The sequence below is a fragment of the Rattus norvegicus genome, chromosome 2 (genome assembly GCF_036323735.1).
Source record: "Rattus norvegicus strain BN/NHsdMcwi chromosome 2, GRCr8, whole genome shotgun sequence".
NCBI classification, from domain to species: domain Eukaryota; kingdom Metazoa; phylum Chordata; class Mammalia; order Rodentia; family Muridae; genus Rattus; species Rattus norvegicus.
The window spans coordinates 81,655,477-81,672,410 of NC_086020.1; the positions used below are offsets into that span (position 1 = coordinate 81,655,477).

Here is a 16,934-nt window from a genome sequence, read left to right on the forward strand (position 1 = left end):
TTACTGTGTGAATGGAAACTAAGTGTTTCTGAAACCTTTCTGACTGGATACTGTTAAATCTCAAAATATCTATCTTATTCCCTGGAAGTTATGACATTTTTCTATTGCATGTTTAATATTTAATAATTTATATAAATTAATTTAATAATAATTTAATGTTTAATAATTTAACAATCACATTTAATAACAGTGTATTAATAGCTGTTGTTTTTCTGGAGTTCCTTAGAAAACGCTGGTTAAACACAAATGACTATTTTTCATGCAGTGCTGTATATATTTTTATAATCAATGACCATTTCTTAATTATATTTTGCCTTAACTTTTAATTTTAGAGGCAAAGCAAATTACAATGGCATTGTTGAGCCCTCTGTCCAATAATTTTATGATTTTGAGCTACCAACATTGTAGGTACTACGTAGGCACTTGAATTCATCCATCACCTTACGCATAAGTGACTGACCATGCTCAGCTCCCTAATTGACTTTCTTGCATTCATCTTTTTGTTTCTTGATTTCTATTATTATTATTGTTATTATTATTATTATTATTATTAAATTTTTTACAGTCTAGTCATTATCCCTGCCCCCCGGTCTACCCTCAGACAATTCCTCATCACATTCTTCCTCCCCAACTCCAAGAGAATGTCCCCACTCTCCACCTCACTCCCCTCCCAGACCTTCCCCCTCCGTGGGGCTTCATTCTATTGTGTGTGCATCTGTCCATGATGAACTCAGCCAGAAAATGAGACATCTAAACCCAAAGTTTCACTCTTTCTCACTTTCAAAAGCCAATCCTCCTTTTGCATTCTTATTTTCAACTTTGGAAAGAGTATTTGCCCATTAGTTCAAGATGAATGGAAAAAATGTTTGACTACTGTGTTTACAAACAAGTTTATGGTTTGATGAGTTTCTGGATATGTTGCCTGGAGTTAATGAATGACAATATTTTGTCAAGAAGACTTTTTTTTTAATCCTGGTAAATTTCATAGTTCTTAGCTTATATGTGCAAAGTATTAAAGCAAAAGAGACATGTTATATTGGTGTCTTTGGTGTTTTTGCAAAAGTATGGTTATATGGTATGAAGACATTTTGAATATACACACTAATAGAAACATGACAATATAAAATTTAGATTATAAATGCAAATTCATGAATGATTTTTAGGTAAAGGAAGCAAAATATGAAACATGATAATGATTTAATATAAAAGTAGTTTGATACAAACATGACTCAAGATAATTTGTTTTGCAGAAAGTAGATGTTTGATTATACAGTTTAATAAAGTTTGCTTTAACCAACTGAACACTGAAATAATGTATGCTCATGCGAAAGAACTATTTCTATCTTTCGGTTCTGGAGGGCACTCCTGACGCACTCTGGTTACCATGTTGACAAGTAAGTAGAAGACAACAGGCTTCAGAAATCTAATCTCCACTGAGCGATTGATTACTTTTATGATCATTGACTTGTCACTTCTGTCTTTCTTATCTTCTGTCTTCTCTCTCTGAGTGATCTACAACTCTAATCACACTTGGTGATCTCATTGTAGCACTAGGAGATTAAATGCTAAGTACCATGGAAGAACACAGTTGGGAAAGTTAAGAATATCAGAACTGAAAAAAAAAGTTTAGCTCTCTAGTGGGTTTTTCTCATATTTTCATTGATCAAAGTCTCGTTTATATTCCCAAACTCACATACATTTTGTACAATTAGAGAAGTTTTTCCTCTTCTTGCAATTAAAACAAATCAGTACCTTACCTTAATGCTCCTGAAACAGGTTCTGAAATGGTTCAGTTAACTCATGTACACATAAATGTGAACATTTTTTCTACTTAAATAAGTCTTTCAAGGCATTCTGTTGAATAAATATGAAGCATTAATACATTTTGGGTGGAATTTAGAAATTTTTTTCTTGTCACAAATCTATGCTTTTTAATATTTTTAATTTATTTATTTTTGCACTCCAGATTTTATTCCCCTCCTGGTCCACCCTCCAACTGTTCCATATCCCATACCTTCTCCCAGCCCTTCCCCCCTCCCCGCGGTATCCACAAAGATGACCCTACCCCCAACCTACCAGACCTTTAAACTTCCTAGGGCCACCAGTCTCTTGAGGGTTAGGTGCATCTTCTCTGACTGAACCCAGTCGCGGTAGTCTTCTGCTGTATATATGTTGGGGCCCTCATCTCAGCTGGTGTATGCTGCCTCATTGGTGATCCACTGTCTGAGAGTTCTAGGGGGTCCATATTAATTGAGACTGCTGTTTAGGGAAGGGTACAGTGGGGTGGGGAGGTGAGGGCATCTCATTGTTTTGCTAGAGACTTGGAATGGGACAGGGTCCCAGGAATCAATGCAAGTGACCTTAACTGAGACTCACAGCAGTGGGGATATGGAACTTGAAGAGGCCACCTTCTGTAGCCAGGCAGGACCCCCAATGAAATGATGGGGACATCAACCAGCCAACAAAATAGTTGACCCAAAATTTATCCTGTCTACAGAAAATGCAGGAATGGAGGTGTAGAAAAATTTTAAGGATGCCCAGCAATCAATTTAATATTATCAATCACAGTATTTTCACTGGCTTCACATTCTGCTTTAGGTCTCTATATTCACAGACATCATATTCTCAAGTAAATTAATATATTTTACTCTTTCCATAATTTTGTCTTCTGAAATCTTTTTAAACCATACAGCCCTCAACATTTTCAGATTGCTTGTTGCAGGTTTTGACCTAATAATATACATTTAAAATTTTCCACATCTTTTCACAGCTTGATAATATAGATTTTTAGTGCAGAGGGTATTTCATTGCTGGCATTAACATCATTATATTTATCCACTGACCAACTAGAGCACATTTTAATTGGTTTTAAATTTGCCAGTTATGACTAGAGCTGTGATTCATATTTGTATGCAAATATTTGTGGAGACATGTGTTTAAGTCTGTCTAGGTTAATAAGTACTTTGCAGAGTGATTGCTCAGTTGAATGGTACAGCATGTTCAGTTTTATATAAACCAGCGATCTGTAAACTTACAAACTATAACACCACAAAGCTAAGTGTTTTCTGTTTGCATCTCTTTCCATCAGCATTTGATCTCTCAAACGTCCTAAATGCTAGTATTCTGATAGATGTGCTATGATATCTAATAATCCTGTTCATCTACAATTCTGAAATTGCATATGATGTTGACTGTCTTCATGTATTTACCTGTCACTAGTATAACATATTTTTGATTAAAGATGCTCTTTAACGTCATTGGTCCATTTATTAAGACTGTACAATTTTCTATTTGTGTGTGCAAATGAATATGTGCATTTTTGTGCACATAGGCATATATTTGTGTGTGAATACTCACATATGCCAATGTAGTGTGTGTGTGTGTGTGTGTGTGTGTGTGTGTGTGTGTGTGTGCTTCCTTGTAGAAACTAGAATATGACATCCATTGCATTTTACAGGAAAAGATTTCTCATTGGCCTGCAGCCTAATGGACTAGGTGAGCTGGCCAGAAACCTCTAGGGATCCAGCCAGCTACTTCTGCACCCATATCCCAGCTCAAGCATCCCAGATTTCACTATGCACACGTTTTCTTACATGGTTCTCAGGACAGAACCTGGACTCTCATGCTTGCAAGCAAGCACTTCTCTGACTAAACTGTCCCTGTAGCACTTAGTTTAGAAGTCCCTGATGTGTTTTATTTAAGTGCCATTGATCACGCAAGTCTTCTCCCAGTTCCTGTTTGTCTTTCCACACTCTGGAAATTTTTTCAGAACTCTAAATTTCAGTCTTAATAAAGTATGTCTGCAAGTTATCTCTTACACATATTATAGCATTACATTCAAGCTTTCTAAGGATATCTATTATTCAAGTATTTAATATCATTTAGTAATAATAATAATTAGTTCACTAATTAACATAAATATTTAATTAGCTCCATGATAAATTGTGTCTGGCATACATAAATCCATTTATTCTAACATAATATCTTTAAAAGATGATGTTTGCTCCTTGGATCATCATTATTATTATATCACCTATGTATATTTCTGACTTGCTCTGTAGGTCAACCGTACTCCATTCTCTTCCCAACTCCGAACTGTACTAATCCCTGTCTCTTTACCCTAAGTGTTAAGTGAATGTCGATACTCCAACTTTATGTTTATTTGTTCGTCTGTCTTCTGTATGATAAATGCAATCCTGGGCCTTTCTATGTAAATTTAGAGTCAATTTCCCAGTAGGGGCAGAACAAGTTGCTGCTATTTTTATAGCAATTTCATTTAAAAACATACTTAAACTTGGGAAGAGATGACATGTTAGCAAAATTGGATATCTCTAGCCAAGAATATAGCTATTCATTTACATTTTCTTTGCTTTTATTCATTAGAATTTTGTAGTTTCTCTAATATTTCTTATACTTATTATGAAAGATACTTTCCTAAAAAGTGTCATTTTAAGCCACTGATCTTTATTATAAAGCTATGTTTTACTTTGAGTTCACTTCACCTATGTAAAAATGATAGGTAATTGTCATGGAAACATTGTAAATTGCAAATTACTGTAATTGGTTCTAGTTCATTTTTGTCTTTCAGATTTTCTATATGAATGACTAAACACGCCACCTGTGAACAAAGCCAGCTTCATTTCTGCTTTCCCAAATTGAGTACCTTTAATTCCTTTTCTTCTTTTATTGCAATAGCTAGTATTTCTTGCAAGATGGAAAGGAGGGGTGTGGTGTTTTATATTTCCATGTGATGTTCTTCTATTGGGAAGGCTTTGAGCATCTTACTATTTAGTACGGCACTGGCTTCAGGAGATGTTGAATGTGTGTATCTTCTATTAATTTGAGAAAATTATCTTCTGTCCCCGGTTTACATAGATATTTTAAAGACATGAAATACTATTATAGTATTTTTCAAATCCTTCTACATCTAAGGATAAATTTTCATAATTTTGTATTTTAAACTATGTATATGATTGATTGTCCCAATTGGCTTAGAGGTATTAAACAATACTTGCACTTTTGTGACACATGTCCCTTAAGTTATATTTTACAGCTCAATTTTTATCCTACTTTTGCTTTTTTTTAATGTTTTAGAATTTCATGCACCAATATGAAGTGTTTTAAATTTCAAATTCTGTCTCTAATTCCTTCTCTTTAATTTCTGACCGATGACACAGCATTTTCTTTCTCAAATTCATGTGATTTATTTTTAAAGTCACTGACGTACATTGTCTCGCCATATGGGTAAGTGGGGAAGACCATGTTTTCAAGCATGTTTTGCTTCTACAGGATGGATATGTGAGTAAGACCATACATCCGAGCATGTGTTGCCTCTTTAGGAACTAACGAAAATTGTCTCTTACTCTGCCATCAGCCCTCATTTGTCAATAACTCCTAAGATGGGATGGATTGTCATGAGCCTCCTGGCTTCCCTCTCTTATGAGATTTTACCTGACTTGATTCTGTGTAAGCCTTGAGCATATATCTACAACCTCAGTGGGTTTACATGTGAAGTGGCTATATTATGCCCAGCAAATACCGTCCCATTGTAGATATCTACTACATTGGTGTTTGCACTCTTGGTTGTACCTCTTACACAATGATCCTGAGCCTTGAGAAAGGGATGAGCCATAGGTGCCCCATTGAAAGCATTCCAGTCTTTTACTCTGCATGTTGACCAGTCCTATGTCTGTGTGTATTAATCACAATCTACACAAAGTATTGTTTCTCTCAGGAGAGGTGAAAAATGCCTTAAGCTATGGGTCTAAAAATAAGAACTCCAGGGGAAATCTATTACGATGTTCATTTAGCAGAGTAATACTAGTAGTTGCTTCTCCTCTATGACTTAGGCAGTCACAGTTTTTGTCCCAGTTACCAGTAGTAAGCATGCGCTCCACTTTGTGATGCTGGCCTAATATAATTAGATAGTTATTACCTCCTCTCGAGGTATTTGTGCACTATTGCACCTCTGGTCATATCCTGCGAGGCTACTTGCTATTATAGCTGGGTAGGACTGTTAGCAGCTTTTCTCGCTGGTAGAATACATAGAAACTACCTATGGTATGGAAGTAGCCAGTAGGGATGAGCCTCCCACAGCACTACTCATTTGGTTTTTTCCCTGTCTTAAGAATCAAGTGTGTAATATCATCAGCATTAGGGTCTTATCCTCCAAAGTTTCATTTTTACTTGTCTGATACTGACGAAAACTGCCATTTTGAATTTCAGCCTTACTTACTTTCTTGTTTTTTGTAAATAAACATTTTCATATTGTTGAAAACAATTTGATAATCTTCTTCAAATGGAGTCCTAAAAAAGAGTCCTTAGATTTCTATCAAAAGGTTATAATAAAATTTAATGTTTGAGAATTTCATAGTGCACATAATGTGTTTTGACCAAGTTCACTCCCATTCTGTTCTCTCTAATTCTTACCCTATCCTCAACACCAATTTTCCCTTTTAATTCCACATACTTCTTAAAAATAATCAGATTGCTGTGAATCTGTATACTGGTGTGGGCCATTTGCTAGACCAGTGGTGGTCTTTAAAGGACCATAATCCTGAGGAAAATTGATTCTTCTACAGTAGCCATCAATTGATAATAGTCCCTCAGCTAAGTGTGCAGCTTCTTGTGCCCTTCCTCATTCATGGTGGGGCATTGCCTGGCTCAGTCTTGTATAGATCTCTCTCACGCAGTGTCAGTGGCTATGAGTTCATGAAATCCTCAGACCTGTCACATCTGCAAACAACTGTTTCTGTTGCTGCCATCTTTCCCATATTAGAATAATGAAGCTGTTTTCAGAGAGGATTTATGTAAATATTCAAACTTTCCTCATTAGGAAATAAGAGACAAATTCTCTAGACCATGATAGTCTCCTTGGTTCATCCAGAATACTGAGAATTCCGGTAATTTCCACAATACATAGAACTAGAACAGAATGAATGGACAAACTCGCTAAAACATTGAAAACATGAACATTTTAAGCATATTACACTATGCCAGATTTCAGTGCCTAAAAATGTTATTGTTATTTAGGCTTTTTTTTCTTATAGTATCAAGAGAGTACATGCAGAGAATACAATGAAGAAAAGGTAGTGACTGATTTTTTTCTTCCTTTAAGAGGGCATATGGAGATAATTACCAGTGAAGTGCTAGGTATTTTACCATAAGACTATCTCAAGCTAAATGCCTGTCTTTGTATCACAGCATAAGTTGGTTTATTTTGGTTTAACAGATAGATTTACTTGGATTTTGAGTGACATTTGATTTTTCCCTTCAAGTTATTATACAAAAGATTTTAATAAAGGTGCTCATCTTTTAATTAAATTAATTTGTTATGGCAAGAGCACTTAGAGAAAATAGAATGTCAGTAGGCCTAGTAATTAAACAGTATCAATTTAGGGGAATCACAGAGAATTCTGTTCCAGGAGGATCTGCACACTGCACAGACTCCCTTACCAGGGAGTTCTGTGATGTTGCTGCTTTGCTGGATATTTCTCTGTTTTCTCCATGTGCTGAAATGTAACCTTTGCCTGTCCTTACACAATAATGCTCATTTAGTGAATTCTATTCTGTCAAGTATACAGTGGCAGAGAATGTGGAGAGAGATGGGGGCGTCTCTGGAGTTTTGAAGAAGTCTGGGAGCCATAGAGAGGCTTCTCCACTTACACCCTGTATAGGTCCTGCTTCACTCTATGGATGGTAACCAGATTGTTCTAGCATCTGCCTCTCCTCTGTTTCCTCTCTTTTGTATTTTTTTCTGGTGAAATATACAAAACAGTCTATTCACTCTGAATGGATGGTACCTGATAGGGTGACTTGCTAATAATACTTTTAAAGCTAGTACATTGTATCATATATTTGTCTGCCTTGGTAAAACAAAAAGTTATATAGAGTTTGAATTTATATATATTAGATTAAAATATTGCTACAGTTATTTCTCAAATAATCCAGAACTTAAAATCAAAGTTTAAACAAACAGGCTAAATATAGCTGAAATTAGTTTCTTTGGTTTCTTCTGAAAGAATATGCATCTGAGTGAATTTACATTATTTTGTTCATGGAGTTGTTGTTTTAACCTAATCTTGAGATTCTATATTTGGTACTCTTTTTCCTGTAGAGTGTTGAATCTGGGTTGTTTGGGGGATAAAATTCTGTGTACCGATGAAGAGAGAGAGGTGCTTTTTAGCAGTTCAAAGCATCTGAAGTATTTTTCTGCACAGAAAATAAGTACCCACATGAGTTAATACCAAGCTTATCAGAGATTTGTAACTGACAACCAAGAAGAGAATTCTTTCCTTCCCATTAAGGCGCAATCTCAGGTACTTATTTTGATCAGAGAGGTAGGAGGACATGAAAATATCTTTATAAGGGGCATAGATGTTGCAAAGAGAACTTATTAGATTGGTTTGCTTGGCTGTGGCTGCTTAATCCCAGTGGCTATTTGGATGTTTGAGAGGCTGTGAACTAGTGTTGCTCATCCATAGGGCTGTGAGCCTCAGTAGTCCCAGTGGGATAGCAAAGGCCTGGAGGGTTCTTGGAACTTTGTTAGTGTTAATCCACACTGTGAGGCAGAGGAACTGTGTTCCAACATCAGTGAAGGTTGAGAATAACCAAGGCCGAAGCAGCATCCAAGTAGATGCTCTCACCGTAAGAGGCAATGGTGGGCAGGCAAAAAGCACCAGTTTTTCAACTATTCCTCTTTGTATTAGTCACAACTACAGAGTGCCACACACTCTGGTAGAGTCTCATAGTAGGGTCATGGTAAAGACCCATTGTTTTCAAGAAATATCCTCACAGATGCATCATCTTATTTGATTCCAGATCCAGTCAAGTTTACAACCAAGAGTAAACATAAGTACTAAATGTGTGAAATTTTAAATCACTTGGTAAGATTCTAACACTTACTATATGTTGGTTTTTCATCACTCTTTGCCATAGCAGAATGCTTTCTGTTTAAACACTGCAACATCCTAGAAAAGATAGGTGCAATTTTTCTCTGTTATAGGGATGAAATTGAGTTTCTTAATCTTAAACAGATTTTCCATTCAACTAGTTGGATGAGAGGGAAGAACCTGGAAGCCATGCATTTTCTCTAATGCTCTGTCCTTATGTTGGTGAGGCAATAGTGGCACAGTTGAAGCCAGAGTGACAGGGATCATTCTAACAGCAGGAAAATACGCCAAGCTAAATTGGAGGCTATCCACCAGCCTACACAGCAGTGTATCTTACCTTTCTTAGTGGTGCAACCTTTTAATACTGTTCCTCATGTTGTGGTGACCCCCAACCATGAAATTCTCATTGCTCCTTCATAAATGTAATCTTTCTCTTGTTGTGAATCATAATGCAAATATGTGAAATGCAGGAAATCTGATATGAAACTCCTGTGGAAGGATCATCCACCCTCAAAGTGATCATGCCCCATAGGTTGTGAACAACTGCTATAGAGCTCCCCTAACACCAGTGATGAATTATCTCTGTATGTATACTTGGTCTAATGCTATTGCACGTCTATATTTTCATATGAAAAATTCTAGGTGTACTTGGAGTCATTCTTTTCTATGCATCTCTCCTGACAATTTGAGACTGAAATGAGTTGATTTAGGTCCATGGCATTTGCATTTTGTTTTAAAATCCATTTATTGTATATTTTCATGTTGTAGAACAGTGTAATATACATTGAGGCTTTTTAAATAAGAGAATATATCTAGCATGAATTTTTGTATATAAACCTTCAATGAAGACTGTTGGATACTGGAAATAAATAACCTGCCAGAGAATCATGAGGAATTGTTATCATAGTGGAACAGGTGGGAGTAGTCAGTCTAGAACTGTTATTCCAAGGAAGCCACCACAGCCCTGTTAGAGGGAATCTCTGCAAGGTCTCATGTGGTGCTACTGGTAACCTCTGAGGTAATTCTCTAGCTTTTCCAAGGTCATAGAGTAGAAACTGGTAGAGCAGGAATGTGTTAGGTGAGTTGCAGTTAATGGGATGAGAGCATAGTGCCAGTAAGCAAGTTGGATGAGATGGAGACAACGGGGAAGACAAGAGCATAGTGCCAGTAGACAAGTAGCAAATGCTGAAAGAAGAGGTCCAATGCTCAGATCAGACTGCAGGGACTGGGAAGGACACTCCCATCATGGTCTGAGGAAGTGAGAATCCAAGTGGCCATTCCATGAGTTCAGATCTCTATCTTACTTGTGAACTGTGAATTCTGTTTCTGAGGTCCTCTGAGATCTGGGGCTGTCCTAAGACTTTCAAGCACCATTAGTCTGTGAGTTGTCCCGGTACATGAGGAGTAGTATCAGAAACTTAATTGTCCTAGTAAGACAACATAGAAGAATTAGAACTTTTGTACTTACTCAAAGGATAACTTTGAATGGAATAAATTTTATTAAATATTTATGAGCAAATTTTAAATAAACATGATATTTCATTCTCCTAAGTATCATACTTTTTAAATACTAGTTTAAATAAAACACCAGGTGTGCATCATAGAAGACAAAATTTTTTAATAGTTACACACATTAGCTGCTAATAGCATCTATGGGGATTTGTATTTTGTAAGATTGTGGGCTTTAATAAAAATAGTACACAATTACATAAGAAAAATAACATTTGCCTCAAACTGTACATTTCATCCATTAGTCTACAATACCTGTATTTCATAGTTACAATACTATGATGGTTAATTATGAAGCTAAACAATGCATACAATTTTGGGCTATGTCTATGATGACATTTCAGAGACAATTAGACCCTGAGTACTCCAATCTAATGAGTGTTGTATCCCATGGTAGATTCATAACACAGTGACATTATTATAAATGCTATAGGTAGATTGTAGCCATGTTAGAGGAAGTAGGCATCCATCTGGGAGGGCGCTACAGAGGATCCAGCTTGCCTCAGGCTTGTCTAGCATTGCCATTTGCTTGTTATCCTTGAAGTGAGTTAATCTCCTCTACCACACACTATTGACCATGAAGGACTGAGAACTGAAGCGCTAAGCCAAAACAAGTCTTTGTGTGCATTCACTGTTGATGTCAAATATTCCCTTGCAGCAACTCCTAACAATTAACACAGACATGGAAGAACGCTCAGATCATTGACATCGAGCCAAACTCTACTGTCAAGGTACAGCTTTTTACAATACATATTTGGACTGAAAGTTGATTAGACGATAATGTTATCCTAAATCTAACTGAAGTGGGATACAGCATTTCTGATATTTACTGAAAAGATGAGAATCACATGTCTTCTGTTTTGCTCTTATCAATGTGTGCTACTTTGCAGAGTTCTAAATTTGGGAAAATTAATCTAGGTTATCAGGATCTGTGTGATTCATAGATATGATGAATTTACCTTCTTTATCAGAAAGCAGAGGGCTTCCTTCCAGCTCTGCTAGTGTTCAAGGTCATCTAGTGATGGAGTATGCTTTCTCATGCTCATATTGTCTCTTTCCTGTTATACATAGACTATAAAAACTTTCTGAATACTTTATTGTCTTATGCACAATTTTTAAAATGTACAAAAATAAACTCTCTAGCTTCACCCGACATTCCTATGTGATGACTAAAATCTGTTAATGCATGATAAAGAATAAATTATAATTTCTTTTAGTAAATCTGTACCTAACGATGTTATATCATATCTCTGTATTAATTATTTAAACTTTATTTGCATAGTTGGAAGCAGTTATGACTATTAATGCTAATTTAATATGTGTGTGTATTTGTGTTTGTATGTGTGTGGGCATGTATATGTTTGTGTACAATTGGGCTGAAATACTACTTTAAACATAATCTAACTTTGCATAATAACTAACTTTTGCCATTTTTCTTTTGATTACTGTTTTTTGAAAGGAATTGATACCTTAGCAATATGTGTCAATATCATAATGGAGCTAGGAAAGGTCAAATGAATCCCCAACAAGCAAAACTCATAGCAACTAACAGTAATTGCTGAGCAAAGACTTAACAAGGCAACCATGAATTTTCCTCAAAATCGTGTGTGTGTGTGTGTGTGTGTGTGTGTGTGTGTGTGCATGTGCATTATATTAAGGGGGAAATGTGTGTGTTTACATGAATGTGTGTGTGTCTGTCCAAACTTCTTTTGTTCAAACATGGATGAGACTTTTTTATAAAATGTGTTTTGAAAAGATATATTTCCTGTTAGTAGATGATAGCACAATGCTGACTTTTGCTTGCATGTCTAGCAGTAGATGACAATTCTCATTCCTCAATGAACTCATTTCTTGCTGTTCTGCAGAAAATAAAATTCTCTGGTTTCAGAATAGAAAGTATCTCAATAGAACATGCTCATATAGTAGGAAAATGGAAAGTAAGACCCCTTGCCCCTATTGGATGATCTGTAAGAAATATTGTTCCTGACTACAGAAAAAAGAAAATCCTTAAAAGCACATAAAACAGATGGCATTGCAGGTCACAACACAAACTTATAAAACATGGTGGACTTAAAACACCTGAAAGTCCAAATAAGATTTAAAGTGGATGAAGCAATTCCTCCCCTTCCCTAATAGAGACAAAAACTAACAGTCTCTGAAGAAACTCAATTTCAAACCAGGCCACAGAGAATTGCCACAGAACAGTTCAGGGAACACAAAACCATAACCACAAATCACAAAACACAGGAGAAAAAGTACAACATTTCTGAGGGCTCCAAAATAAACTAGAGAATAGAGAGAGACTCACAAAATATCAGACACTGGAATTTCCACAGGGAATAGAGTTGTACGACAATATTCAAATAAAGACACATTCAAAAATCCATCAAAACGAAAGCATGTGTTCTCTAAGCTGAGTAATAAGTACAAAAGTAATAAAGGGAACAATACGATATTTGAATGTGATAGTCATTTGAATGTGATGCTAATAACAGACTAGATACATCTGGACAACATCAGTGAATTTAAAGATAAAAGTCAAAATTTACAGCATCAAAATTAAAAGTAACAATAACTTTAATTAGTACATCTTGACGGGAGGTAGGGAGAAAAGCAGTTAGACATCACCAATAACATTCGACCATCCTTAAATAACTGAATGAAGAAAACTTGTGCTCTTGGAAGCCCAAGCATTAACACCAGGATTAGAGAAGTGGAGGCTTTGTCTAAAATATGAGAATGAAATGGGGATGAAGAGGACAGCTTCATTTTCAAAAGCATCCAAAGAGAAAGACAGACTGCCAGCAAAGACGGAAAGATTGGCCTGACAACTCATTTTTCAACAACAACAAATGTCAACAGATAGTTTTTTTAAAAAAATCCTTATAAGAGAGAATTTCTAAGACACAGGAGGTTTAAAAACAATTGCAGACAGCATTACTTCCCTTAAAAAATCAACATCATAGACCCTCTCTAATGTAAATATTGAAGGAGTTTTCCTAAAGCAGATTGAAACTGTTCTCAAAGGGGATACCTCCAATCAAATTGGAGAAAGAAACCTGGTGAAGAGATATATTAGTAAAACAGTATATTAGGAAATCAAATGCAGTACATACCTAATAAATGCTGGCATATCTTTATCAGTGTAAAAAGTAGACAAATGTGTTGTATATGTACAAAACCATCATTAAGAACAAAATAAATCAGATATTGAAAATGTAATTCTGGGTCAGAGAGATGGCCAAACAGGTGCTTGCTGGAAAGCGAGAGTAGTTCAGTTTCTGGGATCCCTATATAGGATGGAAAGATTTGACTCTTGAAAGAAATGCCCTCTAACTTCAACCCATAAGCAGTGGTTCTGTCAGGCAGTGAGTCAGGCAGGTAGTGGTGAAGGCAGTGGTGAAGGAGGGCAGGCAGTTATGTGCTTGCATGTGCATGCACACACGAAAACACACACACACACACACACACACACACACACACACACACACACACACACACACACACACACACTTTATGCCCAAGTTGCAGTGACCCTAAAAACAACTGAGTACCCAGTTCAGATGCAAATGCACAAGGGTCTTTATTAAGAGGTCAAGAGCAAGGATTCTCACCTTCCTTGTGTAGGGAGCCATTCTGAGCCATACAGTCACAAAGGATGTGGGGAGCGGATGTGGTGGCAGTCCCAAGATGGCGCCCAGGATGCAGCTAAGTCTCATGACTAGCACCTGACTTCTTCACACACCTGAAACGAGCCACGTCCATTGTGAGAGCTGCGCAGACGCACTATGACGCAAGATCAGGCCATGTGACGTGGACCTATGAACTGAGACTACACAGTCTGGACTGAGGAGGCGGAGTTGAGGGAGGATATAAGGGAGTGTGCTCAGGGGCTGGAGGGAGGAAGGGAAGAAAGGAGAGATTGCTGCTTGCATGCAGAAAGAAAGGTTCCTGAATAAACTGCTTTGAGAAGAACATCGTGGTGTCGCTCCTTTCTGTGGGATGGAGATGGAGACCACATCCTTGTCTCAGCATGACAGAAGTGAAAGCCTCGAGTATAGGGATGTAGGGTGGTATTTATTGTGGTTACAGCAAGCTTGGAGGACTTCCATATGGGTCAGCAAGTTAATATTTTAAAAATTGTATTTCTGGCATAATCTACAGGGACCAAACACGGGGCAAAACCAGGATGCCTAGATTCCTAGATTATCTATTTTCTGTGGGATATCTTAGGCTATCTATATGTACCTTGACTCTGCTATTGTAGTCTGACAGGCTGTTGCTTGATATGTGTGTGTGTGTGTGTGTGTGTGTGTGTGTGTGTGTGTGTGGTGTGGTGGGTATTATCATAAGATGTTTGCTCAAGTGGACTTTGTGGTTTTCTTTTTGGAATTTTAATATACCCACTGGTCTGGCCTCATACAAAATGGAGCTTCTCAAAAAAAAGAGTTGGTTGGGCTATACACACACACACACAAACAGAAGAAACACACACATAGGAAACAAACACACACAATAAATGTAAAATAAATTTAAGTTTCTCAGAAATATGTTGAAGTTCCTAAGCATGCAGTAAACACTATTTTTCTAGGAAAAAAAAATAGAAAGTCTGCCTTCATAGTGGAGGAATGTAGTAGTTTCACTTTCTTTTTTGGCGTTCTGCCCCCCACCCCCACCCTGTCCAGGAGCTGAGGACAGAACTCAGGGCCTTCCCTCTGCCACTGAGCTAAATCCCCAAACCGGATTCACCTTCTTAGGAGTTGGTAGAAAGAAAAGTGAAAGTATTCTTAGAGCCAATGAAGATGAGAGCAAGATCACAAAAGTTAGATCTGTTTGTAAACAGGAAGCATGTGGTGAGAACTGCTCTTATCCCAGCACCTAAAGTTAGCTTCTTAAGCTTCAAAACAATGAAATAGTCACTGTTTCCAACAAGCTGAAGTTAAAAACAAAAGATAGATAGAAAGACTGTGTTATGAAATCTAGAAAAAAATAAGACATGATCAATAATCCTTGGGCTAAATGAGAAACTTTCACAAATTACATGTTCATAATTTCCAAAACAGCGTCTTAAATCTTTACAGCCAAAACAGAGTTCACATGCAGATACATACAGCTTTAATTAGAGAATGACTAACTTTACCATATGTAGTTGAAATTTTAAGCGTTAAGTGCTACAAAGGATAGAGAAAGCCTCAAGGCATTAGAAAGGAAGAAATTTCTGTTCAATCGAACTGATTTTTTTTTCCACCGGCATCTTGATTATTGTCTGCCCCACAGAATTCAACTTGCGATCATTCTTCCTTCTCTCCTCCAGTGATAGGCTCAGGTTGTCTGTGTCTTAAAGAATAGAGTTCTATTGTTGCTTCAGGTGTCGAGAGAAAAGGAGAGGTCAAACATTTTTATAGTAATGGAAAAAGTAATCATTGCCTTAAGCATGGCATGAGATATAATAACTAACAAGTACCCTTTCTTGTTGATAGTTTCTTAGTCATTTAGACAATTACACAACTCTGTCTGCTACATTGGGATTTCTCCCTGATGACATTTATGTGTAATTTGGCATTAATGTTCTAACAAATTTTCTCTTTCCCTTCACTTATTTTTTTATAATTATTTGTTTTGAAAATGTGTGCATGTATGTAATGAATCTTACTGTAACCCCCCTACCCATTGCCTTCAACTTCCTTACCTGTCCAATGCATGCTGCCCTCTCAATTCATTTTTTTCTCATGTAAAATATTTTTGAAAGGCTCTAATCAACCTTTTTGGATGTTTGTCTATTAAAATTAGTTCATTTAATAAGAAAACAAGCTGGTAGTTATTAATCTTTTGGAGTCTATTTTAACAGTTTCAGTTTACTACTACTACTACTACTACTACTACTACTACTACTACTACTAATAATAATAATAATAATAATAATAATGATGATAATAATACTGCTACTCATCATCAAAATTAAATTTACATTCCTTTAATGAAATGCAATGAGCTATATGTACGTACATCCATGTTAAAATGTTCTTGATTTTTAAACACTTTAAACACACTCTTTTTTTCACTGGCCGGTTTTCATTTTCATTGCTCATGTTGTTTGATACTGATTAAATAAGTGTGCTTCCAAGCACAAGTAACAAGGCATTTTAAAATATTTTGTAACTTAATTGTGATGTTCATTTTCAAATGGTTGCATTAATTTCCTGATGATTTGAAAATCAATGAGTACCATTTTGGCTTTAAATTGTTATAAGCCTTTTGAGCTTTGTGCATATATTTAAAGATTTTGATAGAGAATATTAGGAGGAACTATAATTATTTCTTATGAAACATGAGTTTGCGTAGGAAGCCAAATTGAGATACTTCACTGTTTGTTGAACAGTCTTTCTGCTCTGTTTCTGGTTACAGCCATCCTCTGGCTTATCATTTCTTACTGAAGATTGCAATGCTTGACTTCATTTGAACTCTGTTTTCTGCTTAGCTTTCAGCTCTGCTATGTAATTGTGTTCTGATGGTTCTAATAAAGATACCTCATTG

The 16,934-nt window shown here is 36.4% G+C and overlaps 1 long non-coding RNA gene across 1 annotated transcript in view; it reads right to left on the reverse strand.

The window, feature by feature from the left end:
* The window catches only part of LOC102551357 (uncharacterized), a 51,171-nt gene extending 37,003 nt beyond the window's left edge, over nucleotides 1-14,168 (reverse strand). The window contains exons 1-3 of the long non-coding RNA XR_005500762.2: nucleotides 14,015-14,168; nucleotides 10,196-10,318; nucleotides 8,905-8,969 (exon numbers count right to left, since the gene is read on the reverse strand). This is a non-coding gene — a long non-coding RNA (uncharacterized LOC102551357). The remainder of the gene's footprint in view (nucleotides 1-8,904; nucleotides 8,970-10,195; nucleotides 10,319-14,014) is intronic.
* Nucleotides 14,169-16,934: the final 2,766 nt, after the last annotated feature.